This window comes from Pelobates fuscus, chromosome 10 (genome assembly GCF_036172605.1).
Source record: "Pelobates fuscus isolate aPelFus1 chromosome 10, aPelFus1.pri, whole genome shotgun sequence".
NCBI lineage: Eukaryota > Metazoa > Chordata > Amphibia > Anura > Pelobatidae > Pelobates > Pelobates fuscus.
The window spans coordinates 100818851-100842976 of NC_086326.1; the positions used below are offsets into that span (position 1 = coordinate 100818851).

A 24126-nucleotide genomic window follows, 5' to 3' on the forward strand; every position below is an offset into this window, starting at 1 on the left:
ACTCTTAGTGCAGTGACAGGTCACTCTTAGTAAAGTGACTGGTGGATAGCTCCCCGAGCCCAACCTATCCTAAGGTCACCCCTCTGTCCCTTCTCTTTTCTCCCTTCCTTATTGTTTAGTTCCTTGACACACATCTTTAACTGCTCTCTCTCTCTTCTGGTGTTGTCCCTGCTGACCTTAAAAATGCCACTGTAGTACCTATCCTTTAAAAAAAAAAAAAAAAATAACATCTCTTGACCCATCCTCCCCCTCTAACTATCGTCCCACAAACCTGCTCAACCTCCCGGAAGGACTTGTCTTTACCCTTATGTGTCACTTCCAACTCTCTCTTTGACCCTCTTCAGTCTGGTTTCCGCTCTCTCCACTCTACTGAGACTGCTCTTATCAAAGTTACTAACAACCTAATCGCAGCTAAATCCAAAGGCCACTACTCCATACTAATTCTTTTTGATCTCTCTTTGACATCGTTGATCATGCTCTCCTTCTTCAAACTCTTCAATCAGTCTCTGTGACTCTAACCTCTCTTGGTTTTCCTCCTATCTCTCCCAACGCTCCTTTTCTAATGATACCTCCTCCCCTCGTCCTGTCTCTGTTGGAGTCCCCCAAGGCTCTGTCCTTGGTCCTCTTCTATTTTCTCTTTATACTGCCACTCTTGGCAAGCTTATTACCTCTTTTGGATTCCACTACCACCTGTATGCTGATGACACCCAGATATATCTCTCCTCCCCAGACCTCTCCCCTGCCGTCCTGCATGTGTCATTGCTTGCCTTCTTCCATCTCTGACTGGATGTCCTCCTGCTTTCTGAAACTCAATCTCTCTAAAAATGACCTCCTTGTCTTTTCTCCTCCTAATACTGATTCTCCTCTTTCGCTCTCCCTTCAAGTTAGTTAGTGGTACCCACATAAGTCCATCCTTGCAAACGCGCTGTCTTGGCGTCATACTTAATTCTGGCCTCACTTTTGAGCCTAACATTCAGTATGTTGAAAGATCCTGCAGATTCCATCTTAAAAACATAGCCCACATCTGCCTCTTTCTTACGCAATGCTCTAGTAATTTCCCGCATGGATTATTGTAACCCTCTTCTAATTGGTCTTCCCAAAAGCCGTATTGCCCCACTCCAGTCTGTAATGAATGCTCCCGCCTGACTGATTTTCCTCTCTAGTCGGTCCTCTCACACCTCACCCATCTGTCAGCCCTTACATTGGCTTCCTGTATCCTATATAAGTCAATTCAAAGTGTTAACCCATACTTCCCGTGACCTTCTCCTGTCCGTTGCTCGCACCCGTATGGCTAACTAACGCTTGCAGGACTTCTCGCGGGCGTCTCCCTTCCTATGGAATAGCCTGCCTACCACCATCAGTCTCTCCCCTAGTCTTGCATCTTTTAAGAAGTGCCTTAAAACCCATCTCTTTAGGAAAGCTTATGGCATCCCAGAGTAACCTCTACCTCACATACCTGTCTCTTGCGCTCTCCTATGTGGCAGCACTCTACTCTCTCCTCCAGCTCTGCTTCACTCCACCTTATTTGATTGCTATTTCCTGTCCAAAGTTTTTTATATCTCACCTCATATAGACTGTAAGCTCATCTGAGCAGGGTCCTCTTCAACCTATTGTTCCTTTTCTTGTAAATGTCCTATATATATTTATAGTTAAATTCCCCCTCTCTGTTGGCACTATAAAAATGGCAATAATAATAATAATAATAATAATAATAAGTGAAAACCAAACAGCAAAACTTAGACTGAAATAGTTTATTTAGAAAAATTGTTCATTTAGCTATAGTAACAGATGGATTATTTTAGTCTAGATTTTACAATTTGGTTTTCAAATTATGTCTATTCTGTGTTTAGGTAATAAACCCTGAGAATCCATGAAAACACAGCTGCAATTCATGCAAATCATCCTCCAGTGTCCTGTAAACTGCCGAGTCTCTGTGAGCGCCTGATCCATGACTTTCACATGTATTTTTTGGGGGGGAGGGCAGTGTTACAATGGTAGTGGTACTATCACCGTCTGGGGACTATTTTCAAAACCCCCAGAAAATGACATCGCTGGTGGTCTGGTAGCCGGAAGAGCAGGGAAAGGTGACAGTACCACTTCCGGCCTGTCCTCCTCTACTCCTGGAGATGACGTCACTGCTGTACTCTTGCGCATGTGCAAGAATATAGCTTAGAGGTCCATAGAGGGTCCCGGGAGAACATGGGATTCTCCGTAGACAGAGCCAATTGCCTGCAGCCCTCACTGGGGATGGCTGGGGGTTTGACAGTTCTTGATTGAGGTAGCAATCAGACACAGCCAAACACAATAAAGTGCATAGACGTCACTTAACATTAATGCACAAGAGAACAAGCAAATGCAGTTCTTGGGCACAGAAATGCAAAAAGAAATGCAAAAACTTTAATAGTAGCTCTAACAAGATGGCTAGGGCTCAAAGTCAACCAATACCTAAACTGCAGATACAATACACAAGTTGGTTAGATCTGGTATGATAGAACCTCTGAACTCCACAACTCCAGGCTTTAACAAACACCGGTACACAAAGTACATGGACTCCCCTACTCCCAGAGAGGTCAGGGTCCGCACCTCCGGTTCACAGAGCGCACCTGCAAGGCTAGGTCAAAATCTGTTTAACTGCAATTCCACACAAGAGCACCTTCAAGGGACATATAGCCAAGATAATTACTTTAACTTATTGAAGCAGTTTGGATATATATATCATGCCCCTGCAGTCTTAAAGCTCAATTCTCTGCCATTTAGTAGTTAAATCACTTTGTTCATCCAGCCCAAGCCACACCTCCCTGCATGTGACTAACACAGTCTTCCTAAACACTTCCTGTATAGAGTCATCTAATGTTTATTGCAAATTTTATTGCAAATTCTGAATAATGTAGAATGTCTTATCTCTTGCTCTTGTTAGACCCTTCAGGAGCCTTATGTATGTAATTAAAGGTTAATTTACAGAGCAGGAGATACAATCTTTTAAAGTATGGTACATGTGATTGAAGATGGTACCATGGCAGTCAGGCCACTGCCCCCACCACTTTTTTTTATATACATTGCTAACTGCTCTAATGTATCAATTTAACTTAAAGGGAAACGACAGGCAGTAAGTAATAAACTTACTTTTATGAACATTGCATTACATATTTTGTTTTAATAAGCTGCATTAACAAAATATGCAACAAAGTAATAAAATAGATACTCATTTCTGAATGTCCCACGTTAGCAGCATTTATAAAGAACAAGGTGGCTGGAATTTCTCAGCTAATCCTGGCCATGTGTTTTTACTGAGAGTGCTGTTCATATCCCATATAACACTGTTGGTACATTGGGTCAAGAAGTTGGGAAAAGTTTTAATTTTGAAAAGACATGAACCAAATTATTTACCATACTCATAGAAGCGGTGGTGCATTTCCTATTAGATTGATGTGTAAAGTAATTCGTTTTTCATGAATAAAGCTACGCCTCACTGACCACATATGTAGCTACTGTAAAGGCTAGTTTATAGAAACAATATGATCCCATGCACGTTGCTTTGGGTATGTACTATACTGTGCACATATGCATGTTATCACTGTATAGCCATCCCACACAAGTTACTTAGTAGTTGTACAATTTGTGAGCACATACAGTGCAAGAATATGTACAGCCTTCCCCTGCCCTATAACATGATAGGGGTAGTATATATTATTGAACAAAATAAACACATGTAATTCCTGCTCTAGCACTAGATAAGTCAACGTAAGTAGATTTAGGTGCTTGAATTAAATTCAAAATTAAACTAATGGGCTAATTTTTTTATTTAGCCAGTGATATGAAACCTGGTCTAGGCCGGTATGAAACGACTTCTCCACTTTCTCAAACCAGTCCTTGAAACGAACCCTTCAAACGTCATAACTACTACGGCTGCCATGAGAGAAAGAAGTCAAAAGGTTTTTAAACAGTTTGACTTCTTACCTGGGGCCTGCTGGTCACCGTACTACTAATGCCGGAAAGCCAGAAGTTCCTAAGCAGGAACTTCTGTTAGGCCTTCTATGCCAAGGCCTGCAGTGCAGGCTGAGAACGATCAGCTGATGGCAACCTCAGCACGCTACCCATGCAAAAACATCAGCCGGTCAAAATATATACCTTATTGAAATCTGTTCTTACACCCTACAAGACAAGATTGAAGAGAACTGTAAAACAGACAATAACGTGAGATTTATCAGAAAGCAAAAACTATAGTACATACCCGAATGCACTGTAAAAATAGATAACTGCAGGGTGAGTGATTTACAGAGATACTCCAGCCTCCATAACCACTTCTGCTTTTAGAAGTGATCATGGAGGGAGGAATCTGTATATGCTTTGTTTCTGCTTGAAACGATGCACTTACAGAGTATACTCGCTTGTCTACTCTCCTGGTGTGGGCAAGCAGTGGAGTGGTGTAGCTTCTAAAGCTCGGACCTGCAGCGCTAATCAGTGGAAAGTGGACAGGGCTATATGACATCAAGTCATAAGCACATGTGACCTCTTTGTATGGGCTGGCTGCAAGTAAGGGAGGTGGATGGGATGATCATTCAGTAATAAGGGGCTGTCCACAGAGAGAAAGCTACAGCACTGTCTGCCTGTAACGGTGTGTGTTTGACTGCCTGCCTGTGTCTGTGTGAGACTGTCTGCCTTCATGTGTCTGTGTGACTGCCTGTAACTGTGTGTGTGTGTGTGTGACTGTCTGCATCTGTGTGACTGCCTGTAACCATGTGTGTGTTTGTGACGGACTGTCTGCCTGGACCTGTGTGTATTTTTTTGACCTTCTGCCTGTACCGGTTTGTCATATGATCTGATCATCATTTAAACTGACATTTAGTCATTCTTGAGTATCCAGACCATTTCTACAATTTCAGTTAAGTAACTGTGTGTTTGGCTGTCTGTCCGTGACTATGACTGCTTATTTCTGTGTGTGACTTGTGTATTTGACTTCCTGCCTGTAACTGTGTGTGTGTGGCTACCTGTAACTGTTTGTATGTGTTAATGCCAGTACGTGTTACCATATGCATGTGACGGTCTTTGATAGTATGTGTATAAGTGTGGGCAAGGCCGTCATCAGCCGTTGTCATGGGCCCAGATTACTCTGGAAGTCCGAGCCCCACATTCCTTATGTGACATATATAGAGATATTTTTATGATCCTGATGAAAGTCCTCCAAGCAGGACTGAAACGTTGATCGCAGATATTTTAATTACTCTTCAATAAACTTTGGACTTTTACAAAACCGTGAGTGCAGCCATCTATTTGGAATATATATATATATTTGCATGTGGGCCCTCTGCTACCTGTACATTGAAAAGGGGGGCTCAGTAGCACACTGTCTTCCCTTTTGCAGATTCTGTTTAATTTTCCTGAGCACTGCGGCCATCAGAGTGCTGACACGGGTTCGCTCGGCACAGCACGCAGTCCAGTCTTGCGACAGTTAGTCAAAGAGGAGCTGGAAAGGGAAGACAGAGTGTGCTGCTGGGACCTCTCGGCTGGCTCCCTCCACCATGCCACCGGACCACCAGGGAATGCAATAAAAATATACACAAATAAATGTAAAAAAAAAAAAAAAATGCTTTTTCCTCCTATTTTACACACTCCATCCTTACAAGCACACACTCTCACACTCTGCACTCACTACATTCACTATACTCACTCTGCATTCAGTACATACACGCTCCCTTCAGCATACACACTCTGCATTCACTATACACACTCTGTTCTCACTACATACACTGAGTGTGGGCATCTTTCTATCTGCATGTGACTCTCCACAAATTCACACAATCATAGTCAACACATAGCATACATACACCCTTCACATTTTTGTAAATATTTTATTATATCTTTTCATGTGACAACACTGAAGAAATGACACTCTGCTACAATGTAAAGTAGTAAGTGTACAGCCTGCATAACAATGGAAATTTGCTGTCCCCTCAAAAAACCTCAACACATTAATGTCTAAACCGTTGGCAACAAAAGTGAGTACACCCCTAAGTGGCATGCACTCAACTTCTTTGGTCGACCATTGCGAGGCCTGTTCTCAGTGGAACCTGTCCTGTGAAACAACTGTACGGTCTGGCCCACCGTGCTGTAGCTCAGTTTCAGGGTCTTGGCAATCTTCTTATAGCCTAGGCCATTTTTATGTAGAGCAACAATTCTTTTTTTTTTTTTTTTTATATCCTCAAAGAGTTCTTTGCTATCAGGTGCCATGTTGAACTTCCAGTGACCAGTATGAGAGAGTGTGAGAGCGATAACACCAAATTTAACACACCTGCTCCCCATTCACACCTAAGACCTTGTAACACATGACACCGGGGAGGGAAAATGGCTAATTTGGGCCCAATTTGGACATTTCCTCTTAGGGGTGTACTCACTTTTGTTGCCAACGGTAAACATATTAATGACTGTGTGTGGAGTTATTTTGAGGGCACAGCAAATTTACACTGTTATACAGGCTGTACGCTTATTACTTTACAGTGAAGCAAAGTTTTTTGTATGTGTAGAAGCCCTATAAAGGGTTAAATGTGAAAGGGTTTATAAAATACCCCTTCCTGTCTCATTGGAGATTCTTGGCGGATATCAGCAAATCTTAATTGCTAGTGTAGGACTCACCTTTTGGTGCTTGCCTTGACGTGGTAGGGGGAGCTTATATTCAAATGGCCATTGGAATAATACTAAAGAGCCTTCATTTTGTTTAAATGTATATAGCAATTTGGGCCAGAGAGCAGGTAACATTCTTTTTTGTTTTTACTATGTATTTTGAGCTGTTGGATACTAAGCTACTGCTGCTATAAGCTTTATCTTTGTATACTATCTTTGGTTTATTTTTGGATAGTTAAAGCTATTTGTCTTTGAAGACGTGTAGCAGTGTTCCTATCCCAAAACATATAAAACAATGTAATTTTAATTAAATTGTCACTGTAAAAATAAAATCATAACATGAAAAAACCAAAACAATAAAACAAATATTATTCAAACTTATTTTTATATACAATCTGAAGCAGTAGACATCCACTAAGGATAAATAAAAGGCCCAAGACATGTGATGTGCTTATTTACCCTATAAGGTTACAACTAAACAGTGATGTCATCATGCACCTTACATCATAATAAACTGGGAGTATGTAACAAGGGCTGGAACAATCTGAAGCCAGTCAGTGTTGAGCTGGGACTACATGATAAACAGGAACTCATCAGAACAAACCAAAACCTTATGGATAATCTGCTGAATGGACCTAGACAGGATCTGAAGAGGATGGTAATGTATGGGGTAAAGGAGCAAGATTCACATACAATAAATGTAATTGATATCCAGGGACAGACTTGTAACCGATCGCCTTAATGTGGGGTCAGGAAGGAATTTTTTACTTGGACATATTACTCATGGTATGTCCAAGTTTTTTCGCCTTCCTCTGGATCACTAATTCACTAAATTTTGAATTGTAGCAAATTACAATATGACCGGGTTAGTCACTAAACACCAAATTTTGTATCTCTTAAAATAAACGACTAGCTTAAACAATGTTTTCAAATTTAAAAATCTATCTATCTATCTCTCTCTCTCTATATCTATATCTATATCTATATCTATATATATATATATATATATATATATATATATATACACACACACATATACACACACACTGATAGCTCTTGCACTCCAACTTATATAAATGAAAAAATACCTGGTGCTCTGGTCGCATAGATATAAAAAGTAAGAAATACCGGCACTCCAAGGATTTTAATCTAATAAATCTTCTTTATTCCATAACCCAGTCAACGTTTCAGCTCCCCAGTGGAGCCTTCATCAGGACAGGATTTATGTGTCCTGATGAAGGCTCCACTGAGGAGCTGAAACGTTGACTCCCTCAGGGGATGAAAGCAGTCCATTGTATACATGAGGCCCAGCCAGGGTTCAGCCTCTAAGCCCTGGAAACCCAGCACATCATTATGAGTCGCTAGCCTGAGTACCCCTTTAGTGACTGGGAATCTGACCTAACTCTTTCCCTTAGGGGATAAAAGCAGTCCACTGCATATATAAAGGCCCAGGGTTCAGCCTCTTATCCTTGAAGACCCTGCAACAGCACATCTCTGAGTCTCCAGCCTGGGTACCCCCTTTAGTGAACAAGGCTCTGACCTAACTCTCTGCCTCAGGGGATGAAAGCGGCCCATTGCATATAGAATTACATTAGGCTTCTTTCTAAAAAATAGGTCATATTTAGGAGGTTTGTGTGTTGAGCATTTAGGTAAGTTTATGCATGCAATGATGCATTTTACAAGAGAGTGCTGATAATGCAATGATGCATTTTACAAAAAAGTGTACATAATGCAATGATGCATTTAACAAAAGAGTGCTACTATTGCATATTCTGGCTGTATAAGGTCTAACTTAACCCCTTAAGGACCAAACTTCTGGAATAAAAGGGAATCATGACATGTCACACATGTCATGTGTCCTTAAGGGGTTAAATGACCACTATAGTCCCCCAGACCACTTCAGCTCAATGAAGTGGTCTGAGTGCCAGGCCCCCCTAGTTTTAACCCTGCAGCTGAAAACATAGCAGTTTCAGAAAAACTGCTATGTTTACACTGCAGAGTTAATCCTGTCTCCCTGACCGCCACTAGAGGCCGCTTCCGCGATTCTCAGTGAGAAAAATCGAGTAATGCTTTCCTATGGGCGGTTTGAATGCGCGCGCGGCTCCACTCGGGAGCTAACGTCGGCAGGGGGAGGAGAGGACACAGTGCCGAAGGAGCCCGGCACTGGATTAAGGTAAGTGGCTGGAGAGGTTTTGACCCCTTCTGCCCAGCAGGAGGGGGGCCATGAGGAAGGGGAGACCTAATAACCCTATAGTGCCAGGAAAACGGATTTGTTTTTCTGGCACTATAGTGCTCCTTTAATATCACCGTCTTGAAGACAGAGAAGAGGCCAAAGCCCACGGCAAGGGAAAGTTTCCCTGACTGGGTGACTGAGCCAATTGTACCTGTACACCCAGTGCATATACATGGTGAGTGATTGCATAGTGATAATAAATACTTACCAGCAAGCATTCCACTGATCTACGGGGGTTGGCGCCTGGTTATCAGGTCACACAGTATAAGATCTTTTTTTGTACATTTCAGCTGTGGTGTAAGGAAAGAACCAACCCAAGTGTTGTAGCAGCTTAATTATTTATATATATATATATATATATATATATATATATATATATATATATATACACACACACACTTTAAGAAGCCTTTTGTGGCGAAATGCGTTGTGTTTTAATCTAAATAAAAGTATTTTTTCAGACTATTTTAAATACTTTTATATTTATCCTTATTTTTTTACCTGGCATATCCTAAACATCTTTTATACTATCCAAAGAATCCATGGTGGGGATCGTACCACCCAGGCGCTTTACACAGAGCGGTTTGTCTGCTCTGTAAATTGTAAGTACATCTCTTATTTTATCCAGTACTTTTTTGTTTTATATAGAGAGCACTATGGGCCTTCTCTTGTGTTTTTATTTCATATAACCTGCACTGAAAATCTTGTGAGAGGAATATCCTACATGTGGGGAGTTTAAATACCACTGTATGCCGTTTTAACCCGAGCTGGTTATAGCTCACATAAATGTGAGTTGGCATTTCTTAGTCTCAGTGTTGTCTGTAGCCATACTCATTTAAGTTACTGCACCATTGGTCCCCTCTGTGTGTTTTTTTCTTTCATATATGCTGATGAGAACTTGACCCAAGACATCCTGAGAATTTCTGAAGAATATACCTGTGAATTAGAGACTTTAATTTGCCTGTTTCCCTGGTATTTTTTTTCCCATTATACATTTTATTTATTTACTTTGTTCTTGGCGCACCCTGTAATTGTTGTTTCCTGTTTTCCCAGTCCTTTGAAGGGTTTTGAGGGTTACCCTTCCTTTCAGGTGTGCATGTGTATATATAGTGTATATATAGTGAAGGTAAGGTGCACTCAAAAGGCCTTTTGTATGGGTGAAAAAGACCCTTGTATGGGTCGAAATAAAAAAGTTTGAAGGAACAGAGACCTTTTGAGTGCACTTACCTTCACTTGGTTTATATTTTTCCGCTAAGAGAGCACATAGGCAAGATTTAGCGATTAAAACACCAAAGAGGGTGAGTGCCAAGATATATATATATATATATATATATATATATATTTCAATATTTGTTTGTAAGCAGCTCTTTTATCACAGATAGGTCATATAACCTGGTTTCCATACTTTAATGAATCACCCTTCAGGCAAAAATTGATAAAGTGTGACTAGTTATGTTTTGCCAACATTCTTTAATTTGCTACAAATTAGAATTTAATGAATAAAACTGTTAATGAAGATTTTTTCCTTTTGTATTAAAAATGTTTTTTTTTCTTAACTATAAATAAAGGAAATTAAAAGAAAATAGTTTTTGTCTCTCGTGTTCTTACATTGCAAAACAACCCCAATGCCCATTCACTACATATTTCAAACACCAGAGCCACTACAGCATGGTTATTGTACAAGGAATGCCAATGGTTTGACTTGCCACCTAGCGTCTGCTGGACGCTGTTCCATGGCATGGTTACACCTGACAGAATACTGGAAGCTTTACATCTCAGCTAAGTTCGGCAGTGCAGGGCTTTGCTGACTGGCTGAGAATGATCAGCTGTCGAGAGCTAGGGGAAGTTCCTAAGCAGGCACATCAAGCTCTCTCTTGAGCGTAGTGGAAATGGGGAGTGGTGCACAGGAAACCCCAGAAAGAAGTCAAACAAGTCTAAAATGGTACCTCCTGCTTGAATTCAGCCTAACAGAAAACAATGCCTGCAAGGGAAGTCCTTCATTTAAGTGTTGAAAGTGAAGGGTAAACATAAGAACAAAGTGCACATACAGTTTTTAAAGTATATGATATACAAGATAGTAGCAGCCATTGCTGGCCCGTCCATAGGTGCTGGTAGGACCATGGCTCCAGGCGGCACATTGACATGGAGCGGTATTTTGACACCCCTGTCATATTCTAAGAGCAGTTTTTTCCCCCCAATATGCAGCTCCACCAGTGCAGGCTGGGAGGTTGGCCAAAATTCAAAACAATCCTAGGTGTCGAGAGGGGAGAGGAGAGGCTAAGCTAGAGCTGGTCGGAGACTCAGGGTTGTGCTCATGTTTCCCACTGACATTCCGGCACTGTGCTGCTGGAACTTCAGCTGTACTTTACTTACAGCACTTTGCAGCAGGCAGGGCCCAGGTTGGAGCGGCAAAGTCCCCTCCGTATCGGACTATGTGCAAACTGGCCATCCACAGGAGTCAGGTACACTTACTAGAAGAGTATAAATGTTTGACTATACCAGTTGTGTGCTGTATCCTGAATCAAATAACAGGAGCCAGAAGTTCCCATTCTGCTTTTGTGATATTAGTTTTGTCCAACTTTGGTTATTCAATGACTAGGAGCGTTGACTGACACGACTGCATATTTAAAATGCAAATTTCTTTGACTTCTTACTATCGTATGGTCCCACAAAAATCCTGGCACCATAACCACTACAGCAGACTGTTCAGGTGTAGAGGTTATGGTACTTATCATGCCCCTTTAACTTTAGCATATTGAACATAGAGGCGTAACTAGAATCTATGGGTTTCCGGTGCAAAAATTGCCCTGGGGCCCCGCCCATACATCTCCCCCTCTTAGCCCATCCATGTGTCACATTCACGCCCTCTAGATCCTCCATGTGTCTCTTTTACACCCCACAGGGTGAGTGTGGCATGGTTGAGGGGAAAGAGTGTGACATAATTGCAGGGGTTAATGTGATAGGGTGAGTGTGAAAGGGGGAAAGAGGCATGTGACAGGGTTGGGGTGGTTAGTGTGACAGTGCGAAAGAAGGGGAGTGTGATAGGGCGAGTATGGCAGAGCAGTGGGAGGTGAGTATGGCATCGGTGAGTGACAGTATTGGCGGAAATATTGTGAGACACCCTCCAAAAAACGCATATTAGAAATTGTAAGGAATCAGGGAGGGATCCAAGAATCAAATGATGGAGGTAGTATGATGGTGGTAGTATAGAGACACTTAATGACAAACATAGAAAATACAGAAAGACACACATACAGATACATAGGCGCACACACTAACATACAGATACACAGACACACAGATACACATACAGGCACACATACACATGCAAAATTTACTTTTTTTTTTAGTCACCCTCCTGTGTCCTACCTTTTAGGTGCAGGAGGGTGACTTTCCTGGGGTCCAGTGGCTGGCTCAGGCTGATGCGAGTCAAAGTCATCCCTCCTCTCCTTCTTCTGTGTGGCGCTCTATTCCTCCTCCCGTGCGGCTCTCGGTGATTGCTGGGAGGAAGGGCCTGGGGCTGTCACTTGCTCCCAAGACATCATCACAAGGGGCCCGGTCACGCTCTTAAAGCGCTGCATCGCTGAGCAGGCCTTTGGAAATACATCAGGGCCACCTGATGGGCCCCTAAACGCGCGGCCCTGGAAGTTGTACAACGCCGGCCGGGCCACACCCCATTGCCGGCGGACACCTCGGTCGCAGGGTGGCCTGGCCCCCTGGAGTGGCCCTACATTCATACACCACACACAATCCATGCACATTCACAGACATGGGCACACCAGACAAGAAAAAAGGATTTGGACAGCCAAATTCTGCTACACTGTGTACAAATGATCCTGGATAGTTAATGAGAAGTTTATGTCTTCATTATGTCATCTCAAGCAATGGCAGTGTGTTTTTTTGTAAATCCATTTTAAAATTGGTTTGACATTACACATAACAGACATATTTTTCTTAAACAGTAAAACGTGATTGTAAAAGCTACACTATCTTAAAGGACCACTCTAGTGCCAGGAAAGCATACTCGTTTTCCTGGCACTAGAGTGCCCTGAGGGTGCCCCCACCCTCAGGGACCCCCTCCCGCCCGACTGTGGAAAGGGGAAAAGGGTTAAAACTTACCTTTTTCCAGCGGTGGGCGGGGAGCTCTCCTCCTCCTCTCCGCCTCCGTTCCTCCCCGTCGGCTGAATGCTTTCCTATGGACGCTTGCGTGCTCTCACTGTGATTTTCACAGTGAGAATCACGCAAGCGCCTCTAGTGGCTGTCAGTGAGACAGCCACTAGAGGATTAGGGGGAAGGCTTAACTAATTGATAAACATAGCAGTTTCTCTGAAACTGCTATGTTTATAAAACAATTAGTTAACCCTAGCTGGACCTGGCACCCAGACCACTTCATTAAGCTGAAGTGGTCTGGGTGCCTAGAGTGGTCCTTTAAATAGGAATATCTTACCTCCCCCATTCACTTCCTACCCCACTGCAACTGAGGCAGAACTGTCACTTCTCTAAATACAATTGGGTAATATGTGGGTAAAAAAAAAAAAAAAATACTCTTCACATGCTCTTATTTAAGTATGGAAACTTAAGAGGGATTTAGGGGAACAAAACTGGTGTGGACTGGCCAATGGAATATTCCGGTTTTGTGCTGCCCTAGGAATAACAAAAATCAGGCACCCCCTTCACTGTCAAATTTCTCTTCCTGACAGACAGACACACGCACACTGTTTAACCAACACACACTTTCACTGAAACATACACGTTCACAGACGTACACACTCACAGTTACACACACACAAACACTCACTGACAGACACCTACACACTCACTGACAAGACACACATGCACAGTCACTGACAGAAATGCATACACACTCACTGACAGATGCACACTCAGTGTCAGACACACCTTTACTAACTGATAAAAAAAGGAAATAGGGTCGCACTCAGTCACATCAATTAAACACAGTTTGCTACTGAGCATGGGTCAGCAAAAAAAGCCCCAAGAAATATATACAAATGGAAAGAATCCCAGGCACTCACTGTGATTGTTCTTCAAGCAGATTTATTGCAACGTTTCGACCTCAATGAGGTCTTTTTCAAGCACCTTTACTTACTGACAGATACACACACACTGACAAACACATATACAACACTCACTGAGACATATATACACTCAGTGTCAGACACACACATTCACTGACAGACACACACTCTGTGACAGATACGCATACACACTGACGCACGCATACACACTCTCAGTGACAGATACACACACACTATCACACTCACTAACATACACAAACAGAGACACACTAACACTCTCAATTTTTTTTTTTTTTTAAAGTTCAATCCACCCAGCTTCCTTACCTTTGGGCTGTCTGGCAGGCACGTGGGCGGTCGGACAGGCAGGCAGGCTCATAGTGGAGGCGGCGAGGGGGCTTTGATCTCCCTGCTCAGCTTTCTCGCGCGCCTCTTTGTAATGCCAGAGTGACGTCATATCCCAGCTCTGGCATCACTGTGGTGCGCGCGAGGGAGCTGAGCAGGGGAGAGTGCTCCCTCGCCGCCCGCCTACATCAGCACATGCCAGCCTTGGGGGGCCCTGAGGTGGTCAGCCTGAAGTGCCGCCCAGGGCAAATGCCTTGTCAGGCTCACGGTAAATAGAGCGGTGGGACTGGCTGACAATGAAATTAGTTAAGGTAAAGCTGACTTTGCTCTTGCTGCTTCAGTCTCTCTCTGTGGCATGTTCCCTTTCTTCTGCACTCACTACATACACTTTTTCGCTGTCCTAGACTGTATAACAGGAGCTTCTGCCTGCTATTAAGAAGGTTAGGAGAAGAGTGGACCAGCAAGTGCGAGGGAACAGTCCTTAGAAATCATGGAGTGAGCGCATCATTAGACAAATTTATGCCAAGCTCAGGGTGCTGTCTGCACAGTATGCCCTTAGTTGACCAGCCGGCATGATTGGAAGGCAGCCTAATGTGCATTCATGCCAGACTGACCTCATTGCTCGTGCAGACACGCCCCCCTTTTGGCCATAATTGTCCCTTTGGGCAGTTCTAATTACGTGATACACAACAGTGGCCCACCCTTTTACTGCGCCCACCAAAATTCTGCTTCAATGGACACTGCTGTTAGGGGGTATGGATTTACTTGAAAGATGAAAGTAAGAGATTAGCAGAGGGCATGTGTCTCCTGATAGCTATATCCTGTGAGTTTCCCTCCAGCGCCCCTTCCACCAGATACATGACCCTTGGGAGATCTAACTGTTTTGGTGTTTTCTGTCAATAAGATTCTGTAATTAGGCCCATCATAACTGTCAGCACCAGGCCCAATGGGCTCTTAATCTGGCCCTAGCTGCAGACCATGAGTAGCGGTCTTCCAAGCTACGGCCAATCAGAGCATTGCCTCATAATACCACAGCAAAGCTCTCACACTGTAAGTGCCTGAGCTCGCAAGAGAGTTACTCATGGTTTTCACCAAGCGGAAGAGCAGACCAGAATCCCAGCAAACTGCACCAGGGATCAGCATGTCCCCTTCCCTGCAAGGTAAAGACAGGGAAGAATGAATATTTGTTGTTTCTTTGAGATAATTATTAATTTAATAAATTCCTATACAAACACTACACTCATATAAATACACATGGATGAGGTGGTCTGGCCAGGAAGGGGCGCTGTTAAGATTTTTCACACAGTCGTCTAAAGCTGGCCCTTCTCAGCACACATGACTTTGACTGCCTAATGTTAAATCTGTTGAGAAATGACATTTGGCATTAGCATGCACACAACAGACCTAATGAGCTTTTACCCTTGCAGGCAGTGCAGGTAGCTGGCCTGAAAGGATAGGCACATATCTCCATACTGCCTTCATCGTTTTGATTCCTCAAACCCTCCCTGATTCCTTACAATTTCTAATATGCGTTTTTTGGAGGGTGCTATTAAATCCCTTATCCCTTGTCCACCCCCCACTCCCTCCCTACTTCACTCCCTTCCCCAGCTCAGGTTTATGAGAAGCATTTGATTGGACCACGGAGAGGAAAGCTGTGACATCGGATGGGGAATGGACACAAGCAGGATGACTTCACCAGCACTGAAGTACAGGGAAGTTAAAAAACGTATTTTACAGTTTTATGAGGGGACCGGATTAATAATACTAAATTTAAAAAAACAAAACATTATTTAAAAAGGGTTGGAGCAATCCTTTAAAAATCCCATGACATTACACAATTAGATGGAATACTACAGCAATAAATATATACTGGCTTCATGTTACATGTCTTTCAATTCTTCATTTCCCAAGAGTTACAGTAACCTTATCTAACAGGGAAGCAACGGCTATTGTGGCAAACAACAGGTGTGGACATAAAGACAACATACAAACTACATATGAGAAGACATAACATAGAAGATAATAATGTCAATAGTGAAGAGTTGTGATACTGTTGAGAAACTTTGACCTCACCAGAGATGAACATGAATTATGGAGGAAGTCAAAAGTCTGAAACGTCACCCTGTTCCCTTTTTTATATAAATAATTGGCCATAAAGAGACATTAACTTTACACTACTTGCCAGTTTATTTACAATTATAATTTTAAATGTAACCCTTGGTCCTTCTATAAGAACATATAAAATACACATTTGAATACTATACTAAACATTGGCAATCACAGGTTTTTTTAATAAGCATATTCTCGAAGGTCTGCTCAGCTCAGGTAGTCAATGTCTTGCCTCAATTCTATGTCTTGCCTTGAATATTTGGTGGAGACTGTCTTGGTATCTTTCTTTTAAGGTTCTGGGAATCAATAGACGTATTATCTGAACACTCATAGTGTGCTGTAGCAGTAGACCAATTTAAGTACCTCTGTTACACAAGTTCAGTCTTCAAACTATGGTTCGTACAGGGCAGATTTTTACTTATTTTCTCTTCAGTATTTGGTTAATCGGACGTACGACAATGCTACTGGCTGAAACTTAAATGTCTCTGGTTTCCAGCATTGTTTCTTGGGTAGTTACTTCTAGTGGACATTATATCGCACTGAACTGAACTGGCTGAACTGCACCTAGCATTGCACACCACAATCTGCACGGCTACAGTCTGTAGTACCCAAGTTAGAGTCAAACATGGACTTAATGTCTCATGCAGGATTAAAATCCAAATGTCACAATAGGGATTAAGAATATCCCTATCTAGCAACAAAACCTCAGTCATTTTTTGTGAAGGCTCTGGTGTCATCCATGGTTTCATTACCTCATAGAGAGGACCTCTTTCCTTAATATTCCTGTAATGGAATGAGATTGGCAGAAACTACTTTAGAGTTCCACGGTTTATGAATACTTGTGTGATACAACGATTACCAAGTCTCTGGTATGATGCAACATGCTAGGTTGCAAATAACTGGAATGTGTTCAAATAATAAACACCATGACAGCATTAGACAGGTATCTCAACTATGCATGCCAAATCAGGCGAATATTTGGGTGCAACGTGTTTTGAATCCCTGCATACGTTAGATGCAGGGATAGGCAACCTTTGGCACTACAGATGTTGTGGATTACATCGCCCCTGATGCCTTGCCAGCTTTATGACTGTAAGTGCATTATGGGTAGGGTTACCATTTCCTCCATGTGTTCAGGTACACATATCAAGTATACATATTGATGGGCAGCACATGAAAACGGTTACCCTGTAGTATGTAGAACTGTAGAAGAAGGTGTGTAAGTTTAAGTAAATAGGCAAATGCAAAATATGTATTATACATACTACAGGGCAACCCTTTTCATGCGTTTTCACAAAAATGTGTGTCCCTGAAAACATGGTGGATATGGTAACCCTAATGATGGGAAATGTAGTCCACAACACCTGGAGAGCCAAAGGTTACCTACATCTGAGCTATGGCTTTCTCCATCCTGACTTTGGATCATATCAATAGACAGGATTGCTGGGCTGCCTGTGTTTGGATCTGGATGAACAACCACACTACAAGGACAACATTCATTTCATGACAGAGCCTTGTTTAAATCACCTGATAGTTGTGTATATACACTGAGCTAGCTAATTGTATAGATAAGTAGACGTTTTAAGTTATATAAATACACAAAAATAAGTCCTGCAATCAGACTCCCACTACTCCTGGGCAGCAGCAACAACCACAGTGCACATCAGCCTCAATACATACAATTAAAAAAATAAAAGTTACTTGCGCACTAACCCAAATCCCTATGCATATTTAATAACTTGAGGTTTTTAGTATCACTCCAGTGGCCATTAGATATAAGCTCCCCTGCCATGTCAAGGCTGGTCCTACACTAACAATTCACCTTGCTTCACTCAGCTTCAGGTGAAATAAAATCTCTAACGAGACAAGGAGGTGTATTTTTCTAAACCCTTACATACTTATTAACCCTTAATAGGGAACACATGGGATGGGCGGCAGCATTGTAACATGGCTGTGTGATACAAAAGCAAATACAAAAATACAAGCCCTCATATCAACCAGAATGTGGAACTATAGAAGAACAATTAGCATATACAAAACCTTATGTTTTACTGGGATTTAGACTTCTACTTTCCACTACAGACCTGGTAGTTTTATAATTATTGTTTTGGTTTTGTGGTATCACTAAAAGTGATTTAAGTAATATGATATTGTGATTGTGTAAAACACAATGTGCCAATGACTTAACTGATAACTATTGATCCGTGCCCTCCTGAGAATCCATAGCATCCAGAAACACTGTGTACAAATAACTGTAAACACGGTCTCAAAGTAGTATTTTTGTAAACATACATGTGTTTTCTCAGAAATTGGTTCCTTCTTCCATTTAAAATTACATTATTGCCATTTCTTACACAACACAGGGCAGCCTCAGCATGGGGGGAGGAGTGAATATGTCTTCCTGTTAATACTTAGATTGCAAGCTCCGTGGGTCAGAATCTCTGACTACCAGGGGTCACTGTATGTAAAAGGATTGGTGCTAAAAAATAACAGTGGATATTAACCCAGTAATGCCCACAGCTTTGTCCCTCACCTGTCACACACGGGAGATCCCAGGGCTGAGTTATTCTCCTGATGCACAGCTGCTTCGAATCCTCTGGTTGCATATTACACATTGTAGCCAATCACCACGCACGCTGTTTGTTAATACAGCCAATTAAAGCACGCTGGAGGTGGGATTATCACACCCTAGCTACCCAAAGGGAAAAAAAGGCTTTCCCCATTCCAAGGTTACCATGGAGATGGGATGAGACATGCTCTGCATTCTAATATCACAGCTTGGGTCTGATGGAGATATCGATTGATTCTTTGTAATTTAAATTAGTTTTCCAATTACAAAAGATCCCGTAGCAAAAGAATTTCACACGAACGCCTGATTTATTTATTTTAATTTTTTGCTGGTGAGCTATCCAATTACATCAGTAAATATGTGCTAAAATGTCATATTATTTTAATTAGACTCAATGTATTGATGAGTCATGTTTTATCCTATAACAGGTAATTTACAGATAATTCACTTTTTGGTTATACTTAACTAGACAGAGACATGGTAAGGTAGCGAGCAATCACACACATAGTTTGACAGCTGTACATATTAAAGCTTTGCACCCACCCTGAGGATTAAACACTTAAAATGCAATGATAATGAAGGAATGCAGTGTTAATGCTATGCCACAATGCAGAAATATTTCTGTTCCCTAGCATTTTAGCCATTTCCATTCTTCCCCAGCAGGTGCATGAATATTGAGTTAGTTCTACACACCTGGCATACATACCCAGGTAGTATGATGAGCCCATGATAGATAGAGCACTGTACACTTGAAAAATACTGACTTTTTAAAATAGTTCAACATTATAGTGGTATAGCTATAATATCAACCAGTCAGAGGTCCAGTCTAGTGAGCACTTATGAGAACCCAGTTCCCTTACTATGATCTTGATTTAATATTGTTTGGTACGCTTTCCAAATAATTAAAACATCTTATGAATCTTATGAAAAAATCTTTTGAATTTGTAGTTTTTTTTAATTGCTTGATAATGTTGTTGCAATGCAGTTACACTCATATAAATTCAGTTCTTATACAATAATTTTGATGTCTGAAAATTCAAATGTAAAAAAAATATTAAATGAGGGTACTCTATATTACTATACTATCTCCAGTTACTTCATCATACTGTACAGTACAACAAAATGGGATTATACATTGTGCATTAATTATTATTAATTAACATTAATTTAGGTGTTTCTAACATTCTACTTACCTGCTCATTATAATATTGTCTCCTCCTTTACCCCTTAACACCTGTGGCTTGGAGAGAGTGGCCTTTAAGTCCCCACCTCCTAGAGACATATGGTCCTCATTGAGTCCCCTCTCTCAAAGGGGGCAGACCATCCTGGGAACAGTAGTTTCCACACATTTTACCAAAGTTAGTCATCATGGCAATATGTGGTTTAGAAAATAGTTAATTCAAGACTACCCTTGGAACTCTAGATGCTTGTGAACTACAGGTTCTAGGGGTGGGGGTTGGGGGTGTCCAATAACTTTAGTAAAGAGCCCCACAATTTTAGACAGGTCTGTATATACTAGGGGTGCCCAAAGGTAGATCCACAGATGTTTTAAAACTGCAGCTTCCATGATGCGTTGCCATTGTAGCAATCTAAAGACATATAAAGCATCGTGGGAGTTGTAGTCAGTGCTGTATCTTCCACAAAGCTGTCAAGGCATTTGCCTTGGACAGCAGTTTCAGGGGGGAGGGCAAAAAATGCAGGCCCCCACGCACGCTGGCAGATGCCATATCAGCCTCTTTTAGGGGGAGCCCAAGAGCTAGCCAACTGGCCACCTCAGGGCCTCCACGAGGCATTCAGCTGCTCATGTTCCAGACGGGCGGTGAGGGATTTCTGTCCCCTAAGCTGCTCAGCTCCCTTGCGCGCCACAGTGATGCCTGGAGCTGGAATATGACATCACTCCGGCTACCAGCATCACTAAGTGGCGCACGAGGGAGCTGAGCAGGAGGATTACAGCTCCCTCTGTTGACTGAGCGACTTTCCACCAGCCTGCCCGCATGAGCCAGCCCAGCCACCAACAGTCAGCCCCACTGGACCCCTGGGGAGAATCCACTCCAGCTCTCCCAAAGGTAGAGAGATTGGGTGGATTTAAAACAACATTTAAAAATATATATGATCTGTACGTGTGTCAGTTTCAGGGTGTCTGTCAGTGTGTGTCTGTTAGTGAATATGTGTGTCTGTCAGTGAATGTGTGTGTCTTTCCGTGAATGTCTGTGAGTGAGTGTGCATAGGTTAGTGAGTGTATGTATCTGTCAGTGTATATCTGTTAGTGTGAGCCACTGAGTGTGTGTATGTCAGTGTGTGTCTATCAGTGAATTTATGCCACTTTTGAGATAGATGTTATTTTATCTTCTACATGTGAACAACTGCATTCTTCAGCATGAATTATATAGGTTGTTTGGGTTACAGATTTCTAAGAATGGCCTGTAACTACGTGGAATCTTTCCAGATCTTCTGTATTGATGATCTGAGACTGTCACAGTGAGGAATTGTCGTCCCAACAACTGTACTCTCGATGACTGCTCCCAGTGACAGTCAAGGGAAAGCAGTGATGTTAACTGTACACATGCCCCAATCTAGTCACCTGTTGAGCTGTAGTGTGTTAAGTCAATTTAAATTAAAATGTTTTTACCCAAAATATCGGCAAAAAAATATTTGTATGCAGCGTGTCAATGGGGAGGCAATATGAAAGGAATTTAAAGAATTAGCAGTAAAGAAAGCACAAATCCAGACAAGGACACATTGTGGTAGTGTTTATTCTCAAAAGCAGATAAGGTAATTGTTATAAAATAAGCAGCTGCAAACCACGCACGTGAAGAAGAATATCAGGGCATAGAAACTATTCAAAAGCACAAACGCACAAGGTCAAGGATATTCTACTAACCTTTTCATAGTGTTTTATTAAAAAATATTTATTATATAAACATTCACTTAACAAGTAACATAATATATGACAAAAATATAATAACAAGTTAATTGTGTAAGACAATGTGTGTGAGTGTGTCAGTATCAGGGTGTCTGTCAGGGTGTCTGTGAGTAAATGTGTCTGACAGCGTGTGTCAGGGAATGTGTGTGTGTATGTGTGTGTTTGTGAGTGGGTGTGTATCTGTTAGTGAGTATATGTGTCTGTCAATGTGTATCTGTTAGTGAGTGTGTGTATGTCTGTGAGTGTGCATCAGTGTTTGAGTGTGTGTGTGTTTCTGTCATTAAATGTGGGTCAGTGTGTATCTGTCAGTGTGTGTATGTCGTGTCTGTCTGTCAGTGAATGTATGTCACTGTATGTGTATCTGAGAGTGAGTGCCTGTCTTTGTATGTCTGTCAGTTAAACTGAGTGTTGGTCTTACACAGGAAGAGGTGCGGCCTTGACAGGAAAGGGCGAGGTAAATTCAGATTGCAGTGGTGTCAGAGTTTCATCATGCCTAGGGCAGCACAAATCCAAAATACACCACTGGTTGTACTCCCTTCCCCATGCATCATTTCCTCTTTCTTTGCTGCTCCGCAGACAGTACAGGTCAGAGTACCACTGCCTCCTGCTTATAGTGGGTGGCTTTGGGTTTTATTATGATTTATTAGGATTTATATTTATTTTGTTCAGTTACCATGTTATGTATTTATTATTTATATATTATATATGTATATAGTGTATTTAGTTATTTTTTTTTAATACTTCTTTATTCAGAAAATGTTGTTTTTATATTACAAAACAATTCAAAAAATACATACATACAGTCCTACATATTACATCCAGTTAATATAAATACATCATACTATGTAAAGAGAATAAATTTGTTGGGATGTAACAATCCATCATCCATACAAAAAAAAAAAAAAAAGGAAGTCATTAATATGGAATAAACAAAAGTCTGTGGAGATATAGTGGGAAGTATATCCCTGAAAATAGGCACAGATTTAGATACCTGTTGTCCATGTGGTAAATTCTGCTGACTAATTGGAATTGTATCATCCAGACCCCCATCACCTAGAAAATTGATGAGTTACCATAACGTAGGGAACAGTTTTTTAGCCAAATTGAATACCAGTCTCTTTTTTTAGAGACCACTGACCGGCTATTAAGAATATAATTTTCCATTGTTAGTTGAAATTTAACTTGATTAATTAGGGAAATCTTCTAAAAGGCTCAGAAGATTTCCACTGTCTCGCAATGATGATTTTAGCTGCAATAAAGCAATGAATAGCTAAACAACTATATTTACTTGATTTAAAAGGTCAGTTCAGATGAAGGAGGGCCGAGGCTGGATTTTTATTTATATCGTTAAATGATGCCTCATTCAGAGATATTTCGGAAAAGATATCAAAAGTCCAGGCCCATAATGGCTTAAAGCGGCACTGTCATGCCGAACTTACCTTTCCTCAATCTCTTCCTCTTCCCCCCCTCTCTCAGGATCTGTTCTTCTTTTCTTCCTGTCTTCTTTAGTTTTCTTTAAAATCATAAGACAAAGTAGGGACTCTTTGCCTTATGGAGGATTCCTCCGCTTGACCAGCTCTGACCAGCGGAGGAGCAAAGTGTGCTTCATTTCCGCTGGTCAGAGCAATTTTCCCATGATCCCTAGCGTTCCTCCCTGTTCCCACAATGCTTCCTGTCAGTATTGCCGAACGTTCTGTCACCTAGACAGAACGCCGGCAAAACTGCCGAATTGCATCCTAACAGAATGAGAAGAGTTTCTCCATTGGTGTTAGGATGCAATTCGGTACTTTGATCGTATCGGAATTTCATTCTAATGAATGAAACTCCAATCCTATTCATTGCCGCGGCTGCATCTTGCAGCCGCTTAGTAGATAACCCACCGCGCAGGGGTGGGGGCCAGGGGGGAGGACAGTAGGTCCCCCCCCCCCCCCTATTACCATTTTTTTTTTTTACCACAGGCTGCTCACTGTTTAGTGGACATGCCCCTACTCGCGGTATAGCGAGTAGGGGCATTGGGGAGATTTTAATATGCTATTATGCTATTATGCTATTATGGGGGTCATATTGACCCCCATAGAGTGAAGGGGGGACCTGGGGGGCTTATGAAGTGGTGGGGAGCACAGCTCCCTGCCACTTCTGTCTTTACATATTGCAAGGAGGGAGCTGCACGCCGGTAGCTCCCTCCTTGTAATAAACTGAACGAACAAACTAACACTGATACTCAGTGTTAGTTTGTTCATCTGATTTTTTCTATTCATTCATTCGTCTGTCTGATGAATGAATGAATAGATGAAAT

At 41.8% G+C, this 24126-nt stretch overlaps 1 protein-coding gene across 1 annotated transcript in view; it reads right to left on the reverse strand.

The window, feature by feature from the left end:
• RASSF4 (Ras association domain family member 4) overlaps nt 1-18925 on the reverse strand; it is a 289543-nt gene extending 270618 nt beyond the window's left edge. Inside the window, exon 1 of the mRNA XM_063434595.1 lies at nt 18872-18925. The gene's annotated coding sequence lies outside the window, so the exon portion shown is untranslated. The remainder of the gene's footprint in view (nt 1-18871) is intronic.
• Between the last annotated feature and the right edge of the window lie 5201 nt (nt 18926-24126).